The sequence below is a fragment of the Phocoena sinus genome, chromosome 11 (assembly GCF_008692025.1).
Source record: "Phocoena sinus isolate mPhoSin1 chromosome 11, mPhoSin1.pri, whole genome shotgun sequence".
Lineage (NCBI taxonomy): Eukaryota > Metazoa > Chordata > Mammalia > Artiodactyla > Phocoenidae > Phocoena > Phocoena sinus.
This window is the reverse complement of record NC_045773.1, coordinates 62,843,961-62,857,092: the sequence shown is the minus strand read 5'-3', so window position 1 is coordinate 62,857,092 and position 13,132 is coordinate 62,843,961. Positions and strand designations below refer to the sequence as shown.

The 13,132-nt window shown below is 40.8% G+C and overlaps 1 protein-coding gene across 1 annotated transcript in view; it reads left to right on the top strand.

Moving 5' to 3' along the window:
• The window catches only part of LRRC1 (leucine rich repeat containing 1), a 134,519-nt gene that overhangs the window by 31,673 nt on the left and 89,714 nt on the right, over window positions 1–13,132 (top strand).

Sequence of the window (13,132 nt, the reverse complement as noted above, 5' to 3'; positions counted from 1 at the left end):
TGGTCTTGTTTTGATTTAATTTATTTCAAATCACGTTGATGGGCGTTTTAAAATTCCTCCCTGGGACTTCCCTGGTGGTGCAGCGGTTAAGAATCTGCCTGCCAATGCCGGGGACATGGGTTCGGGCCCTGGTCCGGGAAGATCCCACATGCCGTGGAGCAACTAAGCCCGTGCGCCGCCACTGCTGAGCCGTGGTAGGCACATTTTCTATGTAGTGCTTGCTACTGCTCTAGAGCCTGGGAGCCACAACTGCTGAGCCCACATGCCACAACTACTGAAGCCCGTGCGCCTAGAGCCCATGCTCTGCAGCAGGAGAAGCCACCGTAGTGAGAAGCCCGTGCACCGCAACAAAGAGTAGCCCCTGCTCGCCGCAACTAGAGAAAGACCGCGTGCAGCAACGAAGACCCAATGCAGCCAAAAATAGATTAAAACAAAAAAAGGATAAAAAATAAAATTCCTCCCTTAAAATCAAAAGTCCTGTGCATTGTTTTCAGTGCATCTCCTCCTTTGGGTATCCCAACCCCTTCTCTATTAAGGGCCTTGAATCTTGCCCCAGCACCTTATATCCTCCGTCAGCATCAGATCAAACACGGGCTCTCGTGCCAACCAGAGAGAAAAGCCAGCGCTCTTAAAGGTAAGTGTGGCATGAAGGGCACTGGGCAAGTGGTGTACGATAGCCCAGGATGTGCTGTGTTGACCTTCACACTTCTTCAGGCTTCAAATCCATGGCAGACCCTGACGTGGTTTTATATTGACATTCATATGAACAATTCTAAGATATTCTGTGTATGTTACAACAAAAAGTCACACAATGACTGTTTTCACAATGTGGTATCTCCAAACAAAATGTTCCCTTGTGGAAGGGCTTGGAGTCTTTGTGACGTTTCCCTAATGGACACTTCCTCCATCTTAGGACTCAGGCTGATTTGGGGCATCGTGGAGTTGGTAGTGTGGTTTGACTGGGGACGGTGCAGAATATTCAGGGGGAAATGACACAGTATAATGTGATTTGTTCAGATTATATAGAAAAAGACTCACAAATTAGGCCTGTCATTATGTAAAGCCAAAGACGTATTGATGAGCTTTCTGGTTACCAAAAGAGAGTCTTTACCAGTTTCTTGAGTGATTGTGATCTGGTAACTCAGATTACTTTTTTTTTTTTGCGGTACGCAGGCCTCTCACTGTTGTGGCCTCTCCCGTTGCGGAGCCCAGGCTCCGGATGCGCAGGCTCAGCAGCCATTGCTCACGGGCCCAGCCACTCCGCGGCATGTGGGATCTTCCCGGACCGGGGCACGAACCCGTTTCCCCAGCATCGGCAGGTGGACTCTCAACCACTGCGCCACCAGGGAAGCCCCTCAGATTACTTTTTTAAATGCTGTGTCAGTGACTGAGTTCCTCCATTTCTTGCTCTTTCTCAAGAAAGATCAATCCTTGGCTAGGGGTGCTATCGATTTATTACTACAGAAGATGGAAAACATTAACGAATAGGCAGTTGGCCGTATTCTCTTCATCCAAGATATGCGTTCATTAGTGTTGCCCGTATCTTTTTTCTTAGCTGAGCCTGGAAGAACTCAGAGCATTGATCTAAATGTTGGTGAATTTCCTGAGAAAATTCAGAAACGACCTTCTTAACAGTTTCTCTGAATAATCCATTCTTAAGTGATGTCTCATAGGAATCTTTGATCTTATTGGTGTGGTGTGATTGACCATAAAATAGCCTAATGGACCTTTTTTTTTTTAAACCTGAAGGAGCATAATAGATGTAGTTTCTGACAAGACATCTATTATCCTTTCTTAGTATTTTGAGCCTCACTTGTGATGATTTGCACTTTCCCCCTTGTATTTTAACTACTTGATCTACCTGTTTGTATCAGCCCCTGGGTGTCCCTTGAGATTAAGGACTACACCTGTTTGATCATCTTTTCCTCCACTTCAAAACCCTGCACGTGGTAGGCACATTTTCTGTGTAGTCCTTGCTCCTGCTTGTTAGCTTGGATAAATTGTATTGAATCTAAGCCAAAACATCCCCCAAACACAGTTTTATTCCATTTGAGTCATGTAATGCCTTGGTGAGTACAATGTGTGAAAAATTCAATCTTATTCAAAATCCTGTGTCAAAATATAATAGAAAACCACTTTAATAACCTGAATTGAATATCTGTTTGTCTTCTTGCTGGAAGAGCTGTTTTTTTGTATGTAAGCTGGTTTTAGCTCCTTCCTTTCAAGTTTTGCTTGAAGTTGGTTCAAGTTTGAAGGAAAAACAACTCTTTCTTCAGATAAATAGTCTTTGGTTTTCTGTGGTACAAAATATCAATACCCCAAAGTTGAGTGATCCTTAATCATTGAATTTAAGTTCTTTTTTTCTCAGCAGATTTACCATTTTAAAGTTGTTTTTTAAAAAAATTAGGGATCAAACCCATGTCTCCTGCATTGGCAGGTGGATTCTCAACCACTGAGCCACCAGGGAAGCCCTTAGTTTTTTCCCTAAAACTATATTATATATATATTTTTAACATAATAGGGATTGTATAGTTTATACACTTTTTTTTTTTTTTTCTGTATGCGGGCCTCTCACTGTTGTGGCCTCTCCCGTTGCAGAGCACAGGCTCTGGATGCGCAGGCTCAGTGACAATGGCTCACGGGCCCAGCCGCTCCGTGGCATGTGGGATCTTCCCGGACTGGGACACGAACTCGTGTCCCCTGCATCGGCAGGCGGACTCTCAACCCCTGCGCCACCAGGGAAGCCCTAGTTTATACACATTTACATTGTTTTTAAATAGCCCTAGAACACTTGGATTTATTGTATTGTTAAACATTCTCCAGAAACATTTTTTTTTTTTTTTGCGGTACGCGGGCCTCTCACTGTTGTGGCCTCTCCCATTGCGGAGCACAGGCTCCGGACGCGCAGGCTCAGCGGCCATGGCTCATGGGCCCAGCCGCTCCGCGGCATGTGGCATCTTCCCGGACCGGGGCATGAACCCATGTCCCCTGCATCGGCAGGCGGACTCTCAACCACTGCGCCACCAGGGAAGCCCTCTCCAGAAACATTTTTAATGGCCATACAATAGTTCATTGTTTGACTTTACCAGCCTGTGTTTAATCCTTCCCTTTTGTTAGTGTTTCAGGTTGATATCTTGTTCTCACCATGGCATGTTTGACCCTTCCCATGCTGGACCACTCCTGCTCAGTCCGAGTCTGTCCCTTCTCTCTGTATGCCATCAGCCTGCCCTCCAGTGACCCTGGCTTTCCCCTCATTCAGGTTCTCAGTAAAGGAACGCTGTCCTAATCCATCGTACTTTCAATGAAGGTTTCTCTTCTCCAAGCCATTGCAATACCAGTCCCAGCCTCATCCAGGCTTCTGATCATAGCACCATAAATGATGCATTCCTGGTTTTATGATCTTTCAAAGTGATTCACACCTGAGCTGTTTTAATTACCAGGGGTGCACCCTTGAGGCATTCATATCCTCGTTAGTGTTCATTCATGATGCCAGCTTGATGATGTAATGAAAACACCGTGAAAGTGTGAACATATATTAGCAAATGAGAGAGGGTAAAATGATTAGTGGAGACCAGAGACAGAAAAATTGGGAAGAGAAATATTCCAAGCAAAGTAAGCATCCTTATTATAAATGCTCAAGTATACATGTCAGCACTCAGTGGGAAACTCATTTGCTTCTCTGAACTTTGATTTGCCTGTGACTTTCTAGGGCCACGCAAGGAAAAGAATCCGCACTCTTTTTGTTGCCAAAAGATAAGTTACCTGTGCTGCTCAGTCAGGAACTGATTAAACATTGTATTTTAGAACAGGAGACTTTTTTCCCTGTGGTCTATCTCATTTATTTGTCTTATGGGCAAATCAGTGGGCAAGGAAATATATTTCTCCCTACTTTGTATTATAGAGGAAGCGATTAGTTTTACTGAGGGATTGAACCTTTTATCTCATTTCATGTTTATTATCTGTACCCTGGCCCACGCAGTAGTGTGTGGATATAAGCTTCCCATTTTGTGAAATCAGCGTTTCAGATTCTTTAGTATCTGTGACTCTCTTTTGAATTCCATTCTATATCTATCTGAAAATCGTTCAGAAAATTCGAATTGCCAGTTGAGTAGACAGTGTAGTCAGTCTTTTTTTGAATTCCACCAGGGCTGCCCTGCTGCTGGGTGATGTTTCCTCCTTTGCCTCCAAAAGTAGACCAAGCCTTTCTTCTTGATGTGCCCCTTTTGCTCTGTCGTATTATAAACTTGTATCACATTCTGTCTCCTGGTTTCCTGTCTCTTTCAGCCTTTCCCCTGGCCTTAGGCTTTATCTGGAGTTACCTCTCCAGGCCCAAGATCCTCTAGAAGTTACTCACTTTCTTATCTATCTAGATTTCTTCTCTTTCACATCTGCTCTCTCTGCCTGGATTGAATTGGCCACAGCGCCCCTGCCATGAGGGCTTGTTAGATGTTCTTTTCTTTCCTACAGCGCTGGCAACATTTTAGTGTAATACCTATCCTAGCCCCAATTTCCCCTTCCCATGACTTTGTTTCACTTAGCTCTTTAGAATATAGTTTCACAAATGTTTTTTGTTTGCCAGTTACTTGAAAATTTATTATTCTGTGGTCCTCCAATGCTGTTATGCCTGGAAGAATGTTATTAACTAGCAGCGGTATCAGGGAGCCGTGAAATGTCGCTGAAACCTCACTTTCCTCATCTGTGAACTGAACATAAAAAACTTTACCTCACTGGCGCATATAGGGATTTGATTAAATAAAAGTGTCTAGGAAAACTCTAATATGAAAAGATATATGCACAATGTTCATTGCAGCACTATTCACAATAGCCAAGACATGGAAGCAGCCTATTATAAATGTCCACTGACAGATGAATGTATAAAGAAGATGCGGTACGTATATACAATGGAATATTACTCAGCCATAAAAAAGCATGAAATAGTGCCATTTGCAGCAATGTGGGTGGACCTAGAGATTATCATACTAAGTGAAGTCAGTCAGACAGAGAAAGACAAATACCATGTGATATCACTTATATGTGGAATCTAAAAACGTGAGACAATTGTACTTATTTACAAAACAGAAACAGACCCACAGACATAGAAAACAAACCTATGGTTACCAAAGGGGAAAGTGGGGTGGAGGGGAGGGATAAATTAGGAGTTTGGGATTAATAGATGCACAGTACTCTATATAAAATAGATAACCTACAAGGACCTACTGTATAGCACAGGGAACTATATTCAATATCTTGTAATACCCTATAATGGAAGAGAATCTGAGAAAGAACATATATATATGTGTGTATATATATGTAAATATAACTGAATCACTTGCTGTACACCTGAAACTAACACAACGTTGTAAATCAACTATAATTCAATTTAAAATAAAACGTCTGTGTGTTCCTAGCTTAGTCTTTCATTACCAAAGGGGATTCCTTCTTTATTGTCTACCAGTTCTGTGCGTGATTTGACATCTTTATTAAGATTAATTCACAGGCTATACATTTCCCCCATTTAAAGTGAATGATTCATGGTTTTAGTATATTCGCAGGGCTGTGCGGCCATTACCACAATTAATTTTAGAATGTTTTCATCGCCCCAGAAGGAACCCCATTACCCATTAGCAGTCATTTCCCGTTTCCTAGGCAACCACTAATCTACTTTCTGTAATTTTATACATTTTTAACTGCATGCTTATTGTATTGCACGTTAATAGGATTTTCATGTTTCTTATGGTACATTGAAGGTATTTTGAAATGCAGTCCTAATATTTTTAGAACTAAAAACAGCCCTTTGATCATTTAATGCTTATTTTTTACACAGGGACACAGAGGACCAGGGAAGTCAAGTGATTCACCTGGGGACATTACCATTTCATCCCTCTATACTAAAACATATTAGAAAAAGTATCTTATTGATGCTTATTTCATCAATAGTTCTTATTTTTGAGTGTTTGCTGAAACCCTTTCAAATTCAAATTCTGGACATGGGATATGATTATTTGAATTCTCTGCTTTAGCCAATGGATCTTTTAACTATTCTGTGAATATTTCTTGGGCTTTTCCTTTTATCCCTAACTTTCTCGTGTATCAAGAGTCATGTCTTAACCAAAGTTTATTCAGTATATTATCATATTTTCTGTTTAAATTTCCTTGGGAAAAATCATTACTCTGTGATCAACCATAGAATTTTCTAGGATAATCTGTGCAGTTTTTATATGTGTTCTTCTGTGGCACCCCTGAGGCCCCTACCTCATTTTGCGGTGGACCATTTAACCTACCAGATTTCTCCCCTCCCATGCCTCTTTTCAGTGTGATTTTTGCTGCTCTTTCCATCTGCCAGCGGAGACTATTTCTCCACTCCCCTGACTATGGACTGAAATGACATGGTGCAAATTTTAAGGTCTTGTCCCCAAGAGTCCTCCCAGACTCTTTGTCCCTTTTGAATGTTACTCAGAGAGCTTCATGTAAGAAGCCACTCAATCGTAAGGGAGAGGAAAGAGACCTGTGGAGAACAGAGGTGCTCCAGCTGGGTGCTGGCACTAGTTGCCAGACCATACGCATGAGGCCAGGGTGGTCTTCCAGCCCTTCCAACCCTCCAGCTGCTTGTAATTGCATGAGTGGGCTCAGGTGAAAACAGCAGAGGAACTGCCCAGCAAACCCACAGAAATGTGAGAAATTTCAAAAAATCATGTTGCTTTCGAGTCACTAAGTTCGGGATGGTCTGTTATGCAGCAGTGGCTGACTGATACATGTAGGTGTTAGCACTGTGGTGACGTTGAGACGACTAGAGTATGTGATCCAGGTAAAGTACTTAGCTCACTGCTGAGCACAGAGAATCCCTCAGTAAAGGCTGACAGCTATATAATAACGGCTACAGAATGATCATTCTAACGTTGTTGTTTTGGTTACTATTGGTCGTTTTATTTCTCCTCCTCCTCCAGACATAATGCCATTGCTTTTTATTATCATTAACTCTGATGAGTTAAAGAATTTGATGTCATGGTGCTAATTGTCTGGTATTTTTTCTTCCTGATTAGTAAGTAGTTTAAAGCTTTAAAAAGACTTTTCTTACTGTGAAATAAAAATATTTCACATATACTGAAAAGTGCATAAGGCATAAACGTACAGCTTACAGTGTATAACAAATTATAAAATGAATACTCGTAACTGCCACTCAGCTTAGAAGGTTTAACATTGGCAGGCCTCCTAATGCCCATTGCATGACCTTCCTGATCATAATGCTTCCCTCACACCTAGAGGTAGCCACTAACTTGATTTAATAGTAATCACATCTTTGCCTTTTTTTTTTTTTTTTTTTCCGGTACGCGGGCCTCTCACTATTGTGGCCTCTCCCGCTGCGGAGCACAGGCTCCGGGCGCGCAGGCTCAGCGGCCATGGCTCACAGGCCCAGCCGCTCCGCAGCATGTGGGATCTTCCCAGACCGGGGCACGAACCCGTGTCCCCTGCATTGGCAGGCGGACTCTCAACCACCGCGCCACCAGGGAAGCCCACATCTTTGCCTTTTTAAAAAATATTTTTTACCACCTCTGTATGCATCTCTAACAAAGCAGTTTAGGTTTGGTGATTTTTCAACATTATATAAATGGATTAATACAGTATGCCTTCTTTTGTGTCTGGCTTCATTTGCTGAATATAATTTCTAGATTTCTCCGTACTATGACTAAGAGTAAGCTTCCATTTTCATTGCTGTGAAAAATTTTATTACAAGAATATACCTCTGTCAGATCTACTATTGATGGGTATTTGGGTTATTTACAGTTTTGGGCAATTACGAACAATTCTGTCAACCACGTTCTTGTATATATTCTGGAATAGAATATGTGAGAGTTTAAAAAAAAAATTATAAGGTATATACCTAGGAGTAGAATTTCTGGGTAATAAGTCACAGTTACTTTTTGTAAGTCTCGTAGAAAAGAACGTTGCCAGATGATACAAATGATAAATACTGTAACAAGTGTTATTCTCACCTGGAGATTAGAACCATTGGTTTACAACATCTTTACCAAGGAGGTTGACCACAAAGGCAGTTCAGGTCTTTGGGGACAGGAGTAGGGATGTGATGAGAGTCATGTAGGATGGAAAGGGGTCAAATTTAGTTGAAGGGTTAGAAGACCCCCAGAAGGAAGTCTGTGAGTAAATTTGGTGTCATGACAGCTCAAACAGTTTTTCCAGGAGTTTAATAACATTCTTTATATTGTCATCCCCCAGGTGAATCTGTAACAGTGGTTCATGTTTTCTCCACCTTATGGGGACATTTGGGCAGTGGGGGACAATTGATCATTGGCCATATAGTGATAGCAAAGGACACAGCTCTCTTAGGACTGAGAATTCCTAAGAAGAAGGGAGAGGAACTCACACTATCAAGAGAAGGAAAAAGAATCTTGCCAGAAATGAGAATGGGAAAAAGAAACATTCTGTTCAACCAGATTAAAGACTGTATCTACTAAAAACAATGGTGGCTATAAGAAGACTGTGGTGTAGCAAAGCAAGCCAAGGCAATTTGGGTTTCTTTCCATGTCATTGTACAAAATGTGCTCTAAGTGGGCCAGTGCGCTGTAATCAACATGGTGTGGTTGAAGAATGGTGTCTGTGTACCCTGTCACATGATCACCCTGCTGAGGCATCCTGCCAAGAGGGCTACAGGAATTGTTCCTCATGTGCCCTGGCTCATCTCAGAGAGAAGGCAGAAGGGTTTATAAGCTTGGGGAGTTTTCTTCCATGACGATCTGCGGAAGTTGAAAACTTGAAGATTTAATCAGTCTTAGAGGCATCGTGTCTATCTTATAGAATGTAGTTAATTTAAAGCATTTGGACACCAAACTAAGATCCCATCAGGATAATGAGGGAAGGATTGAGGAATCACTGTTTTCGTTGTGGGATGCTGTCAGATAGGGTTGTTTTTCCATCTGGTATGTGCATCCCCAGTTGAATAAAGTAGTATTTGTGACAGGCTCTTTTTGAGGATGCTTTTACTATGCAGAACAAAACTTAAATTTGCTTGCTTTAAATTAGGATTTAAAATTTGGATTAGGATTAAATTGGGATTTCTGTTGGACGTTGGGATTTGGGGGTTGTCATTTCCACAGACATACAACTAGCTTATTATTCACTGTAGATCTAAGTCCTTGGTTGAGTTGGTTTCTTGTATTTTTTCTGAACGGTCCTTGAATGTATGGATTTGGTGATGGTTTTTGTGCTGTTGCTGTTATGCCTTTCCTGGAAAACAAAGTGAGCTTTTCATGCCTGAGTAAACACATCGATGCATTATTAAACTGTCAGACTCTTTGAACAACTGGCATAAGCTCAGTTATTCAAATGTGACTCTTTTGAATGGCTTTTGTGTCAGCTAATGCTTTAGTGTAACCCACATAAAGAAATTTCAATACCTTTCCTTAAGAAATTAAATTTCAGCCCTATGATTAAAGAACTCCAGAGGATTAGTCCTTTTGTTGAGCACGCTCATTGTCATATATAGCTAATTGGTAGCATTCATTTGCTGAGATTCATAGTTCGTTTTATTTTAAAACATCTTTCTTTTTTGTTAAAAAAATAAAGTTGTTCATGCATTTCCCTTGTTGCCTAGCATAACAGTTTTTCCCCCTGTTCCCTTTTCAACAAGCACACGTGCTTTTTTCCATAGAGTACCTGCCATTTTGTCTTCTTTGAAAATTATATTTGCGTCGTCAATCTTTTTCAAGTTCTCTGGTCTTTACAGTAATCGTTTTTGTTGTTTGCTTGGTATTGAGTTATTAATAACATGCTAATCATTTCCCTTATTTGACATGCTTTTCATTTGTAGCGATAAGAATGCAAAGACATATTGTGCACCGTAGCTGGTTTTTCTTATTTTCAATTATGTTAGGAGAATAGATGCCCAAAAAGTATTGTTATGATGTCAGTGGACTTGAAAAACTTTTTACGTTTTGTGTATTGCCCAACTGGTTGTCAAAGATGATGCCTTCTTTTTGATTGTATAAGTTACAATCCCTTTTACCAAAGGAAAAGAAATGATGAAGCTTATTAAATGTTACCATCCTTTGCAGCTATCATTTGGGGCACCCTGTCATCTTAGTAGAGACTTTTTCCTTTGTAAATTCAATTTCTATTTTTAGCAAGGTAATATATGCAAATAATGTTTTAAAAATCCAATAAGCCTCTTGCCCTCCCCCTCTCCCACTCCAATTTCTGGCTTTTGCGAACCCCCAGCTCTGGGATATTTCTATTGACATTAGCTTCCACATTGCTAAATGGCTTGATTTTACTGTTTGATTCCCACCCCCCGACAACACACACTTTTTAGTTATTTATTGATTTCCTTCTATGGAAGATGAGTCTTTAGTACTTGCAGTTTCTTTCCCATCCTCTCAGTATTGACGTAATATAAATTTTGTTTTTGACAGTATATAAATATTAAAATATTATGACTGTATAAGTATTGCTCATAACCAAATTTTATATTTATATTATGACTATATCTTCTTTTACTCTGTATTTTTTCTGGAATCAATAACTCCCTCCTTTTTTGCTTGCTTTGTTTTCTCTGTTTCAGTTTCTAATTTGTCACCAAATAAATCTTCCTGATACTTCCAAAACATGTCAGATAATTCCCCACATGTGTTTTTATTTTTAATTTTTTTTATGGGAGCCCTCATATTTTCTTCATTGTAGACAGGTTGCTCTTGGGACCCGCTGCTCGGTTGCCATCTTGGAATTCCTTCACTGTTTTGTCCTTTGTCTCTGTTTTGTTGATTCTCTGATTTCTGGATCTCAGATCTTCCTCCTTTTAGATTTATTGGGTTGGCCCAAAAATTCATTCGGTTTTAAGTGAAAATAAGAGACACGTTTTTCATTTTCACCAAGAATTTTATTGAACAACATAGTCACTAACCAAATGAACTTTTTGGCCAACCCAATACTTCCACATTTCGATGGATTCTGTTTTTTTTTTAATGAATTTGTTTATTTTATTTATTTATTTTTGGCTGCATTGGGTCTTCGTTGCTGCACGTGGGCTTTTCTCTAGTTGTGGCGAGTGGGGGCTACTCTTCGTTGTGGTGTGCGGGCTTCTCATTGTGGTGGATTCTCTTGCTGCAGGGCATGGGCTCTAGGCGCGCAGGCTTCAGTAGTTGTGGTGCGTGGGCTCAGTAGTTGTGGCTTGCGGGCTCTAGAGCGCAGGCTCAGTAGTTGTGACACACAGGCTTAGTTGCCCCGTGGCATGTGGGATCTTCCCGGCCCAGGGCTCGAACCCGTGTCCCCTGCGTTGGCAGGCAGATTCTTAACCACTGTGCCGCCAGGGAAGTCCCTCGATGGATTCTTGAGAAAGGTCCAAGGAAGATAAATTTTTTGAGACCATGTGTGTCTGAGAATGTCTTTATTCTGTCACATACCTGACTGATGGTTTGGCTGGGTATGTGATTTCAGGTTGGGAATAATGTTTTCTTGGAATTTTGAAGGCATTGCTCCATTGCCTTCTTACTTTCAAGGTTGCTGTTGAGTCAAGCACCATTCTGATTCCCAGTCCTTTGTTATGACCTCCCTTACCCCCCCAACCCCTTGGTCTCTGGAAGCTTTTAGAATCGTCTTATTTCTGGAGTTATGAACTTTTATAATATTCCTTGGTATCCCTGTGTGTTTTGTGTCATTCATTTTATTGTCCACGTGTTGGGCCCTTTCAGACTAGAAACTCATGCTCTGCAGTCCCTGTGTTTTCTTTCTCTTTGGAATACCCATTCATTGGATATAGTACCTTGGGGACTGATCCTCTAATTTTCCTATTTTTTTCTGTCCCGTTTCTCCACCTCATTGTCTTTCTTTTCTACTTTCTGAGGGATTTCTGTTAACTTTATTTTTCATCTCTTTTATTGGATTCTTATATTGATGCTGCACTAGTTTTCAATTTCTGAGAGTTTATTCTTTGAAGTTTGCCTTTTATGACATCATGCTGCTTCACTTCCTCTTATTTCTCTGTGGGTATTAATTGTATTTTTTTTGGTTGGTGAATTTTTTCCTGCTCCCTACATCACATTTGTTTCTTCTGAGATGTGTGTGGGTGCCCACTCTCTTGGATGTAAAGGGCTTTCCTCACGTGTCTGGAGAACCTTGGCTCTGTTTAAATGAGATCCAGGCACTTGAAGTAAAAACGGAGAGAATTGAAGCTCTGAGTGCATGGATGGGGCTTGTAACCTGGGGCTTCCCTATTGTATAATCCGCGTCTGTAAGTCTGTCTGTTTCCCCCGCTGGGAGCCTGGCTGCAGGGAGAAGGGGGTGGATCTCAGTGAGCAGGCTCTGACCCCCTCCACCTGTTTCCAGTTGGGTGCCTCACCCCTGCCCTTAGCTGTGCTTACAGTCAGCTCTTCTGGGGGAAATTTCCAGTCCCCTGCCTGGTTGTGCAGGGGAGAGGAGGGCTTATGGGGGCCTGTCTTTATATCCATTTTCAGACAGTTCTCCTTCCTTCAGAGGTACCTGGACCTAATCTGCTATTGGCAACTCACTCCATAGGCTTAAATTTCAGCTTTGTATCGATTCTTTCGTTAGCTGTCATTTAATTTATCTGTTTTCTAGCTTCAAGGATTTTGTTGCATGTCTAGTTTGCTTCTCGTTCCCTCTCATCTTGAATTGTCTTCATGCCTTTATTTCATATTTTTATATCTATATCCATCTCCCTGTAAATCCCTTTAATGCTATTTTAGTACGGTTTTTAAAGGGTGTGGCGCAAAAGGCACCTCTGTTTGCTGTGGTTAATGGAAGGATCCAGTGCAGGCTCTTTTTTAGAGTGGCCAAAAATAATTTTTTTCTCCTCCACACATTTGTGGGATATTTATATATTTTCTAATGCACAGTAATTTCTTTTAAAAATGTTTAAGAAATATTTTACTCTAATTTTCAAATACCTTTATTTAACATTGCAGATTTCATATCAGGTTCCATAAGTAGAAAATGTGACCACCTACTGGATAATATAAAGGAGTCATTACTATTCTCATTGAGTTACTTATTCATTGTTAAAAAATTTTAAGTTTGAAATAATTGTAGATGGTACACAGAGATGGCCTGTGTACCCAGTTTACCCTGTTGGTGACATCGCCACATGACTTTGGTACAATATCAA